This window comes from Elephantulus edwardii, unplaced genomic scaffold, assembly GCF_000299155.1.
Source record: "Elephantulus edwardii isolate Elephantulus edwardi_28Jun2011 unplaced genomic scaffold, EleEdw1.0 scaffold00003, whole genome shotgun sequence".
In the NCBI taxonomy this organism is placed as follows: Eukaryota; Metazoa; Chordata; class Mammalia; order Macroscelidea; family Macroscelididae; genus Elephantulus; species Elephantulus edwardii.
This window is the reverse complement of record NW_006399753.1, coordinates 19,547,544-19,566,015: the sequence shown is the minus strand read 5'-3', so window position 1 is coordinate 19,566,015 and position 18,472 is coordinate 19,547,544.

Sequence of the window (18,472 nt, the reverse complement as noted above, 5' to 3'; positions counted from 1 at the left end):
TTGTATACCAATGAAGAAACTTTTCTTTTACTTTTCAAAGAGAAGAGCAAATGGGGGGATGGGTGGGCAGGGAGAAAAGTGCAACAATGAGTGAATGGAAATCCAAAATCTCTGTAAATGTTCATTAAAATTAATTTTAAAAGAAGAGAGACAGACAGAATGTCTCAGTAATTATTCTGTAGCCACTCAATTTCTAGGCCCACCTACAAGATAGGGGAGTCTAGTGGGTGCCCACCATTGAAACTTAAAAGGAATCAGGAAATAAAAGCCCTTCATTTCAATCATTTGTGAATTTTCCTTGTTTTTATTTCATAAGCGTCCACATTTTACTAGAAGTAATATTTCATATGAACAGTAAGAAACCACGGAAGCAGAAGAGTGAGCCTTTTATTGGCATGGACATGCCATTCTTTTGATTGGCTTTCTTAACATCTTTTCCATCTTCTCTTTCATATATTTTCCAGGTTCAGAAACTGGAAAACTTGATTTCCAGATGGGATTAAAATTCCACCATAAAGGAACCTCGATGCCACAGTGAGTAAAATATCATTAACCAAATGCTCAGTGGTCCAGACGCCCCAGCCTCTTGGCTCAGGAAAGATGCAGCCGTTTGCTTCCATAGTGGACTGGAGCCTTGAGCACCCTCTGGGACTGTTCCTTTCTACCCATCACAGTCGCTCTGGGTTGGAATCACTTTATAGTCTTTTGTTTGTTTGTTTTTTGTTGTGTTTGTTGTTGTTTTTGGTTTTGTTTTTGTTGTTTTTTTTTTACAGAAGCATTCCAAATGGCATTGTGTAGCAAGAGGTGCCCATTTCAATGTGTAGATGCATTTGACCAAGTTTAAGTCTAAAGACAAGAATTCTAGAAGTGCTTTCATGTCTCTTGACTTTTTGTTGTTATGTGCTGTTAACTACAATAGTTACCCAAAACGACACTATGAACAAGGGCTCTGAACTGTGCCTGATCCTGAGCCAACCTCATCGTCTGACACACCTGTTCCCATTGCTATCTCGTCCAGGGCCTTCCTCTAGACTATCCCTCCACCATTCCAAGCACAATGTCCTTCTCCAAAGACCGGTCTATACTGGCAATAGGCCCAAAGTATGTGAGACAGAGCTTCAAAATCCTTGTCCCCAAGGAGCAAACTGTTTTCATTGTCTCCAGGACAGAACTATTTACCCCCTTGGAAGTCCATGGTTAAGTTCAATACTCTCCTCTAGCACCACAATTAAAAGACATCAATTCTTCTGTCATTTTTATTCATTGCTTACTTCTCTGATGCATAACAAGAAGTTGAGAAGATCATGGCCTGTATCAAAGCACAGCCACGATTCATCTAACATCAGCAATGATATCTCAAACCCTGTTGTAAGGGACTTCTCAAAAATATTAAAGAGCAATGATGTCACTTTGAAGACTAAGGTGTGCTGATTCAGACCATGGTCCTCTTAATCACCAGCTATGCATCAGTGAGCTGGACAATGAATAAGGACAATTGAAGAAGGCTTGAAGCCTTAGAGTTGTGGTGCTGGAGAAGAGTACTGAATACCCCTAGAACTGCCAAAACAAACAGACAGTCCTGGAAAAGGTATAGCCAGAGTGTTTCTGGGAGGCAAGGATGACTATGTTTGGTGTTTCATGCTTTGGACATGTAGCTAGGTGAGGTTATTCTTTGGAAAGGGACATCATTCTTGGAAAGATGGAGGGCCAGTGAAGGAAAGGAAGACCCCATAATGAGATGGATTGACACTGTGACTTCAGCAGTGGGCTCTATTGTCTTAGAGTTGATGAGAATGGCACAGAATAGGGCAGGTTTCAGGTTGGCTGTTGATAGGGTCACTGTGAGTCATACTTGACTCAATGGCACCTACCAATAACAACAAACTCAAACACACTCTGGGGAGCCAGGTCAGGAGACCACAGAGCCTCAGTGCCTAAAGGCGCAGGGGTGTGTGTGGGGGGGGTCTCTTGACTTAGTACATTGATACTCTGAAGTAAGCCTTTGTTCTTGACTTCTCCAGCTTCTGTCTGGGATAGAGCTAGCGAGTCACCTCTACGACAGCCTACTGTTGCAATGTTATCTTAGAGTGTTTTTCCTGAATGCACTGCTTTCAGAAATTTCGTAAATGAGGTAATCTCTGTGCTGAGAGGCCTGGAGCCAGACCATTTTGAGATCCTGGCTCGGCTATTACGTAGCTGGGTGACTTTAGCAAATTTCAGACTTTCATCAGCCAGTGAGGGAACCACTTACCCTTACGACTATTGTAAGGACTAAATTACTACATATTCATGATATACCTAAACCAGTGTCTAACACAAAGGGAACACTCAATAATTTTTCATTTTCATTACTATTCAATACTTGTCTGCTGAAAGTAGCTAACACGATTCCTGCTTTCTGCATTTTAATTCTGACTGCTGCAAAGTTTATTCAAATTTGTCATGAACTGCACTGCAATGCTGTGATGTTGAAGGTCTATAAAAGCGGAATATGTGATGGCCAAACTAACTGAGTCCCAGAGTTCCTAGAAAAACCTATTTTCCCCCCAACTTCTATGATACACTGCCAATATTAGACAAAATCTACATTGAATGCATTTTAAATGTGCAGTATTCTGTAGGATGATAATAAGGAAATAGTTTTTGTCATCTATTTTTCTTGTCGTATATGGGAATTTCGCCTCCCCCATTGTCATCTATGTCTCTTGTCATATATTGGAATTTTCCACCCCCCATTGTTCTTCTCAATATCCACTCTCAATTTTCAGGAAACCCACACAGAAATGATGATATACGCGTCCACACCTACAATTAGAAACACAGTTCTGAAATGCTATCATCCTCATCCTTTGAAAAATATTCCTTTATTTCTTCTTGGCACGTGGTGTGAAGTAAGGCAATTTGCCAACTTGGAGACGTTTTTAGAAGAAAAAGAAGAGAATCGATCTGAATTTACAGCTCAGATTTTTCCAAGAGATTAAGACCTAGATCAAGAACAATAACTGGGTGATCTCAGTGACTTTCCTATTCCTTTTGAGAGACGCTTATGCTTAATCCATTAAGATCCAATGTAAGGGAGGAGAAGAAGTAATATTAGGAGTAATATTAGAACAATGGTTGGCATTTCCTACAGGTTAACTATTTGATAAGCGTTGCTAGTTTAATTCTAACACGATGCCCTGAGATAGTAGTACTACTATCTTCATTATTTGAATGGAGACACTGAATTACTGAGAAATGAAGGATTTTGCATTATCACAATTCTACAGGACAATGGCAATACTGAACACCTAACCAGAGCAATCAATAGCAAAGTCCGTAGGACATACTTGCCTCTTTTAATCACTCATAACTTAATCCTTAAGCCACGCTTCTTTTCAGGAATTAGAGTAGCTTTGCTAGGTTTCACCCTTGAAATCTAGGATACAATTTCCAACACAATGTGGTTCATGTTCCTTTGCAGGTAGGATAAATAAAGTGCAGACAGCTTGGATAGTTTTCGGATCAATCAGGGTCAGACTACTACAAATCTGTTTTTCAAAGCAGCAGAAGCCAATTTCCTTGTTTAATTGTGTGTGAGATGTAGCAGTTTATAAACTATGACGTATTCAGTCATCCATATACAGGTAAAATGCTCTAGGTAAAGAGTGTAATTACATCTGTCCTCGCACAAGCTGTGCCTTCTTAAGTGCTGTGCAGACTGATTACCTTAGAGGCAAAATGCGCTTGAATTTCACTAAGTCTTTAGCCTCCCACTGACGTTCAAATTTCCAATATGGGAACGTTCTTAGATCACATGAAGGCGTCTTTGCCCCATTGATAACAGGAACATAGCTTTACTGGGACAAGTCTTCTTTTCTTACCTACCGTTTTCCCTAATTTGGCAAGTGTTCAGATGTTTCCAACCAGTCTTTAGGCTTTATAAACATTTTCTCATTAAAATATACTCAGAGATTATTACAGAAAGAAGGGTAATGTCTATCAGAATGTGTGGTTGTAGGAATATAGTCACGCATCCTTTTTCTTTTTCCAAACCCAGTGAAAGACTCAAACTCATTGCTGTTAATTTGCAACCAACTTCTAGCTGACCTAAAAAATCTAGATTTTCAGAGGCTGTAACTAGCACTGGAGGAGAGTCTTCTCTTTCTCCCATGGAGCAGCTGATGGATTTGAACCCTTTACATTTGGCATTGCAACTCCTTACCCACTAGGCTACCAGAGTTCCACCAGAGTTACTCCAAATATTAGTACTTTAAAAACCTCAGTGCTTGCTGCTTGGTTCCTCTTCGTAGGCGCTCATTATCAGGTTTCCAAGGCTGGAGATCCTTGTGGGATGAGACTGCCCATCTTTCTCCAGCAGAACCACTGTCTGGAGGACTCAAAGCACCAGAAACTTGGTTATTGATCATGACACCAGAGCTTCTCAAATGTTAGTAAGCATTGTAGAATGTGTGTGTGGGTGGGTGGGTGGTGGTGGGGGTGGTGGTGTTAGGTGCTGTCAATTGAGTACAACTCATAGCGACCCTACGAACAGCAGATCTGAACCCTGTCCTCTCCTGTGCCTTCTTCACACTTTCTGACACACTGGAGCCCATTGTGACAGTCCCTGTGTCAATCCAGGGTCTTCATCTCTTTTACTGAACCCTCCACCCACCCTTTTAAACATCATGTCTCTCTCTGAGGAACAGCCCTTCCTAGCAACATGCGTGAAGTATGTGAAGCCTCATCATCCTTGCCTCTAAGTTGCAGTCCAACTGCACCCTCTCTCCAAGACATACTTACTTGTTCTATTGGGCCATCCATGGGATGTTCCGTACTTTTCTCCAGCACCACGACTCAAAGGCATCCCTTCTTCTTCTGTCATCTCTACTCATCGTCCAGCTCACAGATGCGCAGCAAGTGATCAGAAAGACCAAGGCCTGAATCTCTAGTCTTCCAGCTGACATCATTACTCCTCAATAATTCGAGAGGTCCCTAACTGCAGACTGTCCGAGTGCAATATGAGAATAAATGAGAATAGAGAGAGTAATGTTTCATTCCACCAACCAAAAAGTGAGCTGCTAGTGATATCTATCTGTCACTCTGAGGGAGAAAGATGGACAGTCACCACCTGCAAAGATTTACAGCATCTGGAACCCTTAAGAAAGCAGTCAAAGGTCAGAATTGACTGCCACAGAGTGGGTTTGTTTGGCTTTTGGCTTTGATATAATAGTCTAAATCCCTCTTCACTTAAAAAAAACCCACAAAGACCCCTCAAATTACTATGAATGGGATATATTTCTGAAAACACCAGAGATGAAATAAAAATAATACAAAACAAATACCAATAAGGCATAGTCATCTTCTCCATTTATTCACCTAAGTCTGCTAGTTTCTAAATTACATAAATATTTACACTGTATTCAGTGATGATTTTTTTGGTCATTTGTGCAAATGTAACTACGTTCTTGGAATATCTATTTCTGATTCTGATTGGCATTGAGTGAGAGCCAACTCACAGCTGGCCCTCCAGAGGGTTTTCTGAGGCTATAATGAGGGCAGGAGGAGATTGCTCATCTTTCTTTCTCTGTAAAGCTGCTGGTGAATTCCAACTTCCTGCCTTCAGGTGACACCCGCTTCCACCAGAGCTCTGTGAACATCGGTATTGTGTTATTTAAAAAATGTTCTTTCGAATCCAATATACAAAAGTCAAGTGAATATCACCTGTATTGATTTGATTTCCAAATTTAATGTTTTGTCTCAGTCAACAATGCTATCTTTTTACTTGTACTCTAACAGAGACATTGGAATACCACAAAATTGTGGTTGCACATTATAGAAAAGGCTTTTCTGAAATCTATTCTATTCTAACTACAGTGAATGAAATAACAGATTAAAGGTGGCTGAAAAGATAGGAATGAAAGCTGTGCTAAAGGTACAGTAACAGAAAGTCCATGTGTGAAATTAAATGGACTTATTTTTTTCCTAGAAGAAAGTGTTCTACTTTTCATATAACTTCTGTAGACTCCATCTGTATTATGTTTTATCCTAAGATATTAGAATTGCAAATACTAAAAGTTTTTTGTTGTTGTTGTTGTTGTTCTTATGTACCATCGAGTCACTCACATCTCATAGCAAATTCTATGTACAACAGCTCTGAACCCTGCTCTATCCTGAGCCAACCTTACTGTCTCTGACACATCTACTCCCATTACCCCAGTCACTGAATCAGTCCATCTCATCAAAAGTCTTCCTCTCTTGTGCTGTCGCTCTACCCTCCCAAGCATGATGTCACTTTGCAAGGACTGGTCCCTTCTTGCAACATACCAAATTATGTCAGACGAAGCTTCAGAATCCTTTACTCCAAGGAGCTTCCTGATTTCACCCTCTCTAGGATAAATCTGTTTGTTCTCCTAACGGTCCATGGTATATTCAATACTCTTCTGCACACTAAAACTCAAAGACATCAATTCTCCTTCTGTCATCTCTAGTCATTGTCTAGCTTTCTGATGCATAGCAAGTAATTACTTTTGCAAATAAAGACTATGGAAAATTATTGTAGTTTATTTGATTTTTTTTATCTCCTACAATATTAAAAGTAAGAGATGCAAAAAAACCCCAAATTAGTTACAATAATTTTTATTGCATATATTTTTATTATTCATTTTCATGAAAGTTTACAGAGACTTTGGATTTCCATTAATTCATTATTGCACTTTTTTCCCTGTGCGTACCTCCCCAGCCAAGCACACTCTTCTCTTTGAAAAGCAAAAGAAAAATTCTTTCATTGTTATACAGTTCCTCTCCCCAAGTCCACTCCACCATGCAGCCTTCATTCTGGACTCTTGTCATGACAATATCTTATCATATATCCCTTTTAAACAGTTTTCTCCCTCATCTGTTTCAATGCGGTATGCATAATTTACCCCATCTTTCTCAGTCTCCCCCAACACAGATGTCAGTCCCGTTTTAACAACAGTGGCACTATGCAGTATTTGTCCTTTTGTGACTGAGGTATTCCATTTAGCATAATGTCCTCCATGGTCACCGATTTTGCATAATATTTCATGAGTTCCTTGTTTTTCACTGCAGTGTAGTATTCCATTATGTGAATATACCGCAGCTTCTCTATCCATTCGTTTGCTGATAGGCACTTAGGTTGTTTCCAACTCTTTGCGGTTGTGAACAAAGCCGCGATAAACATGGGTGTGCATATATCTACTTTGCTGGCGGTTATGGTGTCTTTTCCAGTAGTGGAATTGCTGGGTCAAATGGTATCTCTATTTACAACTTTTTGAGAAAGCGCCATACCGCCTTCCACAGTGGTTGTACCATTTTACACTTCCACCAACAGTGAATAATGGTTCCAGTTTCTCTACAACCTCACCAGCATTTGTTGCTTGCTGTTCTGTTAAATTTTGCTATTCTGACTTGGGTGAGATGATATCTCAGAGTTGTTTTGATTTGCATCTCTCTTAGATCTAGGGATTTGGAATGTTTCTTCATGTGCTTGTTGGCCATCTGACTGTCTTCTATGGTGAAGTGTCTGTTCATATGTTGTGCCCATTTTTCAGTTGGGTTGTGTACCTTTATCATGCAATGTACAATAATTTTTTAAGGATATTTGTGTATATAATATTTTATAATTTTTATATTTTATATTATTGAATATAATATTTTATATTTTTAAGGATATTTTGTGTATATAATCTCAAAGACTAAAAATAGAAACCATGTTATTTACCAAGTAAATGTGCCTTCAATAGAAGCAAATGATGCCGGTCTAATGAGAAAGTATATAAAGTAACCTTTGGAAACAACTTAAATGCACTTATATTTTGATAGTAGCTTGTTAGTGATTCAGAGTAAGGAGCATGCAAGCAGTATATAATCTCCTGGCTAGGATTGAACTGGAACTGGTCTGAGCAGGCTTTGTTTATCCTATGTATCTGAAGTCAGAGCCAATAAATCTCAGAGTTTTGGATAGCTTAAAGTGTCTGTTCCCATTTGGACAAAGTTGATAAGCCTGTTTGCAGATAACTGGCACTCATGAGCTGTTTCATGTACACTGGTTGGCCCAAGACATGTATTGAAAAATAGCCCTCTCTACATTGTATCTGTATTTGTGTTTCAGGCATATGGGATTTCCTTCTTCCATGTGTACTCAAGGTAAATGTATACATTGGCAAATGTGAGTCCTAATGGTTGGCCTATCAAGCAGGAGATTAATGAGGGGGCAACTTAACAATAGATCAAAGGCAAGTTGTACTGGTGTGTGTTCCTTTGGAAGGATGGGTCGGGCCACAGTGATATAAACAAGACTTCAGACTGTTTTGTTCAGGTGAGAAGGAGAACAGAGCTTGGTGTTAAGATAGTTGGTTCACAGAAATTGAGAATGATGAAATGATATGATTTTGAAATTTTTTTTAAATCAATAAATAAAAGGAATAGAGTTTCTGTAGGAACATAGAATTCAAAATACAGGCATCAGGGAAGTGATGTTAAACATCTCCAACACCTAAGACAGTTTTTCAAACAATGTTCGGTGTTCTTATTGTTAATAATTGTACTGCAACTGACATTTATAAAAACAATCTGATGTTGTACGTGTTTTCACTCTAGTCATTTGCAAAAGCTGATCCAAAGAACAAGATTTGAACAATTATTTTGTGATGCAGGTGTCAGCATTCATCATTTTTGCATTAAAACTGGGGCCCACTTCCTGGTGGTCTCTGTGTTCTTAGAAGGCTTCATGCCAGGAGTTCAGTTTTCTTACACCACCTTGAAGTTCTTAAATAATTTTATCTTCGTGCTCGCTTCGGCAGCACATATACTAAAATTGGAACGATACAGAGAAGATTAGCATGGCCCCTGCGCAAGGATGACACGCAAATTCGTGAAGTGTTCCATATAAAAAAAAAAAAAATTATCTTCAAACTGGTGCAGAGCAAGTGATGTCTCTTGAGACAATAGTGCATGAGTTCGGGGTTTGGAGATGCATTAATTGTGGCCCTGCTTTCTGCTTCCTGAGGTGGTGTTCTCCAACAGCCACACCCCAGCTATACGTCCACCAAATAATCGCTGCTTCTCTTCACCCCAGTGGGGTCCATAGTGCAGGTGCTGAGAGGATTGTACTCTCTTTGGTGTGACTGCATAGTGAGTCATGAAGTGGGGCTCTTTTTTTTTTTTTAGGCCACCAAAGCTCCCCCATTGTATGTCATTTTTAGGGTTTACTGAATAGTGTTTTTGCTTCAAGTCCATTTTCGTTATCCCAGACAACCATTTTCAGTCACATCCAAAAGCTGTTACCTACACACATGTGCTTTCAGCGCCCCAACTGCTGCTCCTGAAGACTATTTATAGCTGTATTGATCTCTAACGGCATCCAATTCAGGAGCTTTTGTTTCTTTTACTGAAATATTTCCTCATTTTTAAAAAGCCTGGAATGTGGGCTTATAATGTTTCTACATCACACATCTCAGCCAGAAACCAGGAAGGAAAAAAAAGTTGCCTGAGGACTCTATCCAAATTCTTGCTGGGTTTTGGAAACCTGAGTATCCTTCCAGCCTGAGGCATGGGTTGAGAGAATGGTCTTCTAAGAAAAATGCAGAGAAAGGACATGGGGCTCTGTGGAACAAACTGTAGGGTGCATGCGCCAAGCCTATCATTGAAGTGTCCACGCCTTTTTTCCAAAGTAGTAGTTTCTCTGTGTTTTTGAGTTAGAACAGACCCACAGCTGACGCTGCAGTGGATTATCAGAGGGAAATGGAAGGAGATTGCAACTCGATGGCACATAACAACAACAATTATCTAATATAATCATTTACTATTTTAATTATCTCAGTGTTGTGGTAAGAGATTTGGACTGGAAATTAAGAAACCTGTTTCTCTATGTTGTTGTTGTTATGGGCCATCGAGTCATTTGCGACTCATACGTACAAGAGCCCTAAATGCCATTCTATCCTGTGCCAATCTCGCTGTCTCAAACACATTCATTGCCACCACTCCACCCACAGAATCAATCCATCTCATCGAGGGTCTTCCTCTCCTGTGCCATCCCTCCACTCTCCCAAACGTGATGTCCCTCTCCAAGGACCAATCCTTTCTTGCAACATGCCCAAAGTATGTCAGACGAAGCTTCAGAATCCTTGACTCCAGGGAACATTCTGACTTCACCCTCTCCAGGACAAACCTGTTTGTTCTCCTAGCAGTCCATGGTATATTTAACACTCTTCTCCAGCACCACAGTTCAAAGGAATCAATTCTCTTTCTTTCATCCCTATTCACTGTCCAACTCTCTGATGCATTGCACGTAATTGCAAAGACTATAGCTTGGATAAGGCGCACCTTAGTCTCCAGCCTGACGTCGTTACTCTTCAGTACTCTTGAGAGGTCCCTCACAGATGACTTTCCCAATGCAATCTGTCTCCTGATTTCCTGGCTGCTGTTACCAAGAGTGTTGACTGTGTTACCAAGTAAACTAAAATTGTTAGCTATTTCAATCTCTTCACCATCCATACTGATGCTGCCAGTTGGCCCAGTGGTGAGAATCTTTGCTTTCTTGATGTTGAGCTTCAATCCATATTGAAGACTGCAGTCCGTGACCTTCTGCAGCAAGTGCTTCAGGTCCGCTTCAGTTTCAGTGAGCAGGCTTGTGTCATCTACATAACGCAGGTTGTTGATGATTCTTCCACCAATCCTGATGCCACATTCCTCCTCATACAGCCCAGCGTCTCTGATGATCTGTTCTGCATACAGATTGAAAAGGTATGGAGACAAAATGCATCCCTGATGGACCCCTTTCTTGATTTTGAACCATCCAGTGTCTCCCTGCTCTGTTCTGACGACTGCTTCTTGGTCCAAGTATAGGTTTCGCATTAGCACAATCAAGTGTTCTGGGATTCCCATTCTTCTCAGAGTCAGCCATAGCTTGTTGTGATCCACACAGTCAAAAGCCTTTGCACAGTCAATGAAGCACAGATAGACATTCTTCTGGTATTCTGCTTTCTGCCAAGATCCTATTACATTAGGTATAATATCCCTAGTACCGCAACCTCTTCTAAATCCAGCTTGCACATCTGGCAGTTCTCTGTTGACATATTGTTCCAAACGTTTTTGGATAATGTTCAGCAGAATCTTGCTTGCATGTGATATCAACGATATTGTTCGATAATTTCCACATTCTGTTGGGTCACCTTTCTTTGGAATGGGAACAAATATCTATCTCTTCCAGTCAGTTGGCCAGCTGGCTGTCCTCCAGATTTCCTGGCACTACTTAGTGAGCACATCCAGGGCAGCATGTTTGTTGAAATAAATCAGTTGGTATGCAGTCAACTCCTGGAGCCTTGTTTTTTGCCAATTCCTTCATAGCATCTTAAACTTCCTCCTTCATCACCATAGGTTCTTGCTCATATGTTTTTTCATGAAATTCCTCTGTGTCAGCCAATTCCTTCTGATACAATGACTCTGTGTACTCCTTCCACCTTCTTTTTATACATCCTGGATCATTCAACATTCTACCCAAACTATCTTTAAGTATTGCCACCTGTGGCTTGAATTTGTTTTTCAACTCCTTCAGCTTAAGAAACGCTGAGCGAGTCCGGCCCTTTTGATTTGCTGACACCAGCTCTCTGCACATTTCATTATAGTATCTTGCTTTGTCATACTGAGCTGCCTTTTGAAATTTTCTGTTCAGCTCTTTGATTTTTTTTATTTCGTCCTTTAGCTTTGGCTTCTCGGTGCTCTAGTGCAATACTTGGAGTCTCATCTGATATCCATCTTGGTCTTTTCTTCTTCTTTAGCCTTTGCAATGATCTTTTGCATTCTTCATGGACGATTTTCTTGATATCTCCCAGAGCTCATTTGGTCTACTCTCATTGGTGCTCAAGGCCTCAAACCTGTTCCTGAGATGGTTTTGAAATTTGAGTGGGACAGACTTAAGGTTACTCATTCAAAACGGCAAAATTACACTTAGCATTTAGAACAATCTAAGTAGGCTTAAGGTGCTATTAAAGAGTTGTTGTTGTACTGTAGAGTCAGAACCAACCCATAGCTGACCCTCTGGCCGATTTTTAGAGGCAGTTAATTGCATGGGAGGAGATTGCCCGTTCTGCCCCTGCAGAGCAGCTGATGGCCTCGAACCTCATGCCTTTGGGATTGCAGCACAGTTTCTTAACACTTGACCACCAGAGTTATTACTTTTTCATTGTTAACCATGAGCCAAGATACTACAACCTAATCTTGCCTCTGACACACCAGTGTAATCGACTCGTAGTTACATGATATGGTTACAGCAGGAAATAGCTGCAACTTGTTTTGCTAGTTGAATGAGAAAAGAGAAGAAAACGGACAAATATATGCAGTACTTTCATAAAAACATGTACTTTGATTGTGTGCATTTTAACATTTATATCTACCAACTCTGTGCTTCATCCCAAATTCATTCACATACACAAAGAATCATAATTATTTTGTTATAGCTTGATAATTTCCATCATTTCCTCTGCCATCTGCTCATTGTTTCTGTGATAACTACCTGTCTCTGCTTGATCCACTTTTCTCCTGGCTTTTCTCCCATTTATGTATATATACATCATGGTGGCAAATGTTTATTGTTTAAATTGTCTTTCCCGGCCAGCGTTAATTGTGTGATGAAGTATTTATTGTGTTATGGAGATAGGATTAGTGTAGGGTACAAGACCCATCCTACTAGAGCCTCTATAAACGAATGGAAGCTCAAACCTATCTCTCTTCTGGAAAGCTTGTTTTCCTGGGACACTAAGACACAGCCCCCAGAAGCTCCCTGACAATGTACATGGCTCTCGGTCTCTGCAACGCTGGCCTGCATGAGCCACAGTCGTTCCACTGATGCGTCTGAATCTCTGTGAGACCTTCCAGGAAACCAGTGAGCCCAGGGGGCATAAAGGAGCAGGGGGAACCAAATGAAGGAGAACTGTTGATGCTGGAGATCATGGAGTCATTCAGCAGATCAAACATTTGAGCCACTGTTGACTCCCCCCTGGTCTGCTACTAATTTTGTAGTGGTGTTATGTGCTTTTGGTCCACTCCACTTACAACTCATAGTGACCTTATGTACAATAGCTCCGAACGCTGCTCTATCCTGAGCCAATCTTACTGTCTTTGACACGCTTACCCCCATTACCCCAGTTACTCTGTCAATCCATCTCACCCGGGATCTTCCTCTCTTGCGCTAATTGTCCACCTTTCCAAGAATGATGTCCTTCTCCAAGGACTGGTCCCTCCTGGCCACATGCCTAAAGTATGTGAGACAGAGCTTCAAAATCCTTGCCTCCAAAGAACAGCCTGGTTTCATCCTCTACAGGACAGACCTGTTTGTTCTCGCGGCAGTCCATGGTATGTTCAGTACTCTTCTCCAGCACCACAGTTCAAGGGCATCAACGCCTACTAATCTTAGCAGAATGAATTATGAATGTGCTTATAGACTTTCATAAACATATCTACACACACACCAACTATGTCTTGCTTTTCAAATTTGATGACACTTGTTGTAGCTGTTAAATTCCATCAAGTTGCTTGCATCTCATAGTGACCCAATGTACAGCAGCTCTGAAATCTGCTCTATCCTGTGTCAATCATATTTTCTCAGGCACATCCAACCCTATTACTCTAATAACTGAGTCAATTCATGTCATCAATTTCCTTCCTCTCTTGCACTGTCCCTCCACCCTCCCAAACATGACATCCCTCTCCAAGGATTGGTCCCTAATTGCTACATGCCCAAAGTATGTCAGACAAAGCTTCAGAATCCTTACCTCTAAGGAGCAGCCTGGTTTCACCCTCTCCAAGATGAACTAGCCTAGAATCTTATGAAGATGAGTAACAATAAGCTATAGTAGTGATTTACAAAAAATACAGTATCAATGACCCAGAACCACCACAGCAAAACACAGAAGAGAGGGCCTGGAGATAGACACACTGCTGTGCTGGGAACACCTGCTGGGCCACCTGAGGTTGTAATTTGGGAAGTAGTGACTCAGCCCCACTTACAAGGCCGCATATGGGAGCATAAATCATTAGTTTCTATTTGCAAATGGCCAAAGGAATCTGAATCTCAATCTCATCTCTGGCTCATTGTTCAAAGGTAAACACAATGGTAACCTGACAGCTAAATTACAGTTTTTCATTTATCAGGTCATTAGTCACAGCCACAGGGGAGAGCATGGACTGTTTGGCCAAGGAGGTCATTAGTTCCCCTCCTGCTGCTCCTGACTGAGAGAGGGACATGTCCTTCCTCCTCTATTGTTTTGTCCTGCTCCCTGGGTACACCAGTGGATGGAGGACCATTTGTTGTTGTGAAGTGCTGTCATCAGTTCCGACTCACAGTGACCCTCCTCATGTCAGAAGAAAGCCTCGACCTGTCTGGGACCATCGGCACAATCTTTGCTCCATTAACGCTCACAGATTGGGTGATGAAAAGCCACTGCGTCAATCCTGTTGAACGTCATCCTTTTTTTCCAATGACTTTCTACTTGGTTGTTGTATTTGTGTCCCTTGGGTTGGAACTGACTCATAACAGACCCTCCAGCAAGTTTTCAGGGGCAGTAAATTATACAGGAGGAGACTGCCCATCCTTCTCCCACAGAGCAGCTGGTGGATTTGAACCGCTTGCCTTCAGGTTGAGAATATAGCTCCTTGCCTCTAGGCCACTCGGCCTTCTACTTTACTAAGCATAATGTCCTTTTCCCCCCAAAAGGACTTGTCCTTCCTGATAACACGCCCACATTCTGACAGATGAAATCTTACCACCCTTGCTTTTAAAAAATTTTTAATTGACATTTTAATGAAAGTTTAGAGACTTTGGATTTACATTCATTCATTGTTGCACATTTTCCTCCCTGCCCACCTCTCCTCCCAGTTGGTTTTTATCTTTGAAAAGTAAAAACAAAAACTTTCATTATTATACAATCACCCCCTCCCCCCCACGCACACACACAAGTCCACTCCCCCATGAAGCTCTTGGGGTTAGGGGGAATCTAAGAAAAAAGGGTTTAAATAGTGTATACTGCATTGAAACAGATGAGGAGGAGAACGGTTTGAAGGGAAAATGTGACTAGGTATTATTCTCATGACAAGAGTCCTTGCTCTTAAGGATGATTCTGTTGCATTTCTTCAAATGTAGATTTCACCTGGCAGGCCATGGTGTAGTCAATCTTCTCTGCTAACACTAGTTCACAGGCATCCATTCTTTCTTGGTCTTCCTTGTTCATTGTCCCATTACTGACCGCGAATTCCTCGTGCCAAATGGCTCCTTTGTCATTTGATTTGTGACAGTTCTGTCAAATGTGAAGTTAGAGAAATTCCCAGTGCAGAATCATTGCTTAAGGTGCACAGAGGGATCAAACAAGCAGATCAATTTAAGAAGGAAAAACCTACGCAAATTAAACTTCAGTCTCTTCTAGACATTGTATCATCATAGCGACAATTGAATGAGAGTCTATATTCCTTTGCACCTGCCCTCATGCCTTTTACATTGAGGGACATCATGCTGGGTAGAGTAGAGGGACAGCGCAGGAGGGGAAGACCCTCTATGAGGTGGATTGATTCAGTGACTGGGGTAATCGGGATGGGTGTGTCAGAGGCAATGAGATTGGCACGGGATAGAACACGGTTTAGGGCTGTTGTGCATAGGGTCGCTATGAGTCGCAAACGACTCGACGGCACATAAAAACAACTACAACAACAACATCCGTTCAAGAGGTCAATTCTATTTCCTAACCCTTTTAATAACTCTTCATTATGATTAGATAAAGATTTGTTGAGATTAGTTTCCCGTTCAACAATTCATACATATTTTGGGTTAAATTTTATAGAGTAAATTGGGTTTCTATCCAGTAACTAATACATATTTTCTGTTATATCAGTTACAATCTCTACAGTATCACTCATTTCACTCCTTCCTTATGTTTCTCAGTTCATCACTTGTTTCAACCATAGCACCTAATAAGTCTTGACCTCAGGTATATAGAGGTAGTTGTTGTTGTGTAATGTTGGGTCAGAACTGACTCATAGCTGACCTTCTGGCAGGTTTTCAGAGGCAGTTTATTGCACGAGAGTTAATTCATACCTTTTTACATCAGATTTAACACAAACATTACCATCAATTTGAAACTCACTCAAAGATGACCTTCCACTAAGTTTCTGAGGCTGTAGATGGGATGGGAGGTGAGTTCCCAGTTTCCTTTCTCAGGTCTGCTGATGGATCCAAAGCAGCAGAGAAATTAAGACTTAGGGCAAGTGGTGCAACTCCTTAGGGAGTATACTACCACATCTCCCTTGGGATCTAAAAGAAAAACCAAACCAAAAAACTCCCTTAGAACTCAATTCATTCCCATCAAGTTGGAACCAATGACTCTCCAGCAGGTTTTCAGAGGCTGTAAACTGCACAAAAGACCATCAGTCCTTCTCCCATGGCGCCTCTGGTGCATTCAAACCTCCAGAGACTTACTTGTCTACCTACTAGGTCACTAGAGATCACTTGGGAGATAACAAATATTTTTAAAAATTGTATACTGTTGACATTAATAAGCACACTATTGTTGTTGTGTACTGTCAACTTGGAGCCGAGCTGTAGCTGACCCTCCAGGTTTTCAGAAGCAGTCAATTCCATGAGAGGCGATTTCCCATCTTTCTATGTTATTTACACTATGTTGTTGTTGTTTGTTGTTATATGCTGTCAAGTCACCTGTGACTCAGAGTGACCCCATGTACAACAGCCCTAAACCCTGCTCTATCCCTTGCAATCTTATTGTCTCTGACTTACCTAACCCCATTATCCCAGTGACTGAATCAATCCATCTCATTGAGGGTCTTCCTCCCCTGTGCTGTCCCTCCACCTTCCCAAGCATGATGTCTCTCTCCAAGGACTGATCTTGCCTTGCAATAAGTCTAAAGTATGTCAGACGAAGCTTCAGAATCCTTGCCTCCACGGAACAGCATGGCTTCACCCTCTACAGGACGAACTTGTTTGTTCTCCTAGCAGTCCATAGTATAGTCAATACTCTTCTGTGCATTTCTCTGTTACAACTTCCAAGACCAGGGAAGTTTCAGATCCTTGGAAATGTTGAGTCAATCTTCAGCTCAAAAGGCTATTTTCCATGTAACCTGAACATTTCCAATGCATGCAGGTAGATACTGTGCCTAGAAGGGAGAAAGATTTTTTTTTCATGTTCATTAAGATGGGAGGCTTATCTAAAAAATAATAGAGTCACTCAAAATCATTTATTCCTTAATGGAATATAGAAGTCAAGTAAAATAATTTAGAATTTGATTAATGATATTTGCAAACCTGAACTGATTGCTTTAAACAGTTGAAATTTAGAAGTTTCTCAACTTATAGGGTCTATAAATGTAAAAATAAAATCGGTTATTTGTCACCAAAAATCATAGGAAAAGAGAATCCTCTCATATGAACTCATGGAATCAACTCAAAGCTGACTCTCTGAGGCTGAAACGGCATGGAAGAGAATTATCTATCTTTCTCCTGAGTTGTTGCAGGTGGATTTGAACCACCAGAGAAGAGTCACCTTTATGTTATTAGCTCAACTTCCTATGGGCTCTACATTTTCTGCTTTCAGTAATACAATAAAAACCTTAGCATCCAGAATCCTTGGTGCATTCACTGTTCTTCACTAACATCATCATTCACATACATGTATTCTTCTTTAGTTTTCCTTATTCACATTCTACCTTTTACTTATACCAAGGTTATTAAAAAGTATGAAGGCCTGGGTCAAGCACACCCTACACGTCAGAACGACATCTTCACTGTCTAACACTCTAAGGAGTTCTGTTGTGGTAGTTTTTCCCAGTGCAATATATCATTTTCGTTTGTTTGTTTTGACTGCTGCTTTCATAGGTGTAGATTGTGAATTCAAGTAAAAAGGAATCCTTGGAAGTTTTAATTTGTTCTCCATTTACCATGTTACTCTTTAATGGTGCAGTTATGAGGACTTCTTGTTTTTTATCATTTTTACATTGAAGGTGTAATCCATTATCAAGAACAAGATTTTGATTCATCAATAAGTGCTTTACATCCTCTCTCAGCAAGCAAGGATCTGTTATATGCATATTTCCAGTTGTTAACAAGGCCCATATAATCAATTTAAAAGCTATATATGATAGAGTAATATGGTTATCACGGGAGTCCAGAATTAAGGTTGCATAATGGAGTGCACTCAAGGCGGGGGGTAGGGGGAATGTATACTAATGAACTAGGCAGGGGGCCAGGGAGAAAAGTGCAACAATGGAAATCCAAAATTTCTGTAAATGTTCATTAAAATTAATAAAATAAAATTTAAAAAAGAAAGCTTCTTTACAGCAAAAAGGAACAAAACTTTAACTACAGTGAGTCACATAATTTGTGGGCCCAGTTCAAATGAAAATGTGGATTTTCTTTGTTCTCTTTCTCTCTTTACCTCTTCCTCAGACATATGGCAGTTTTTTTTCTTTCTAT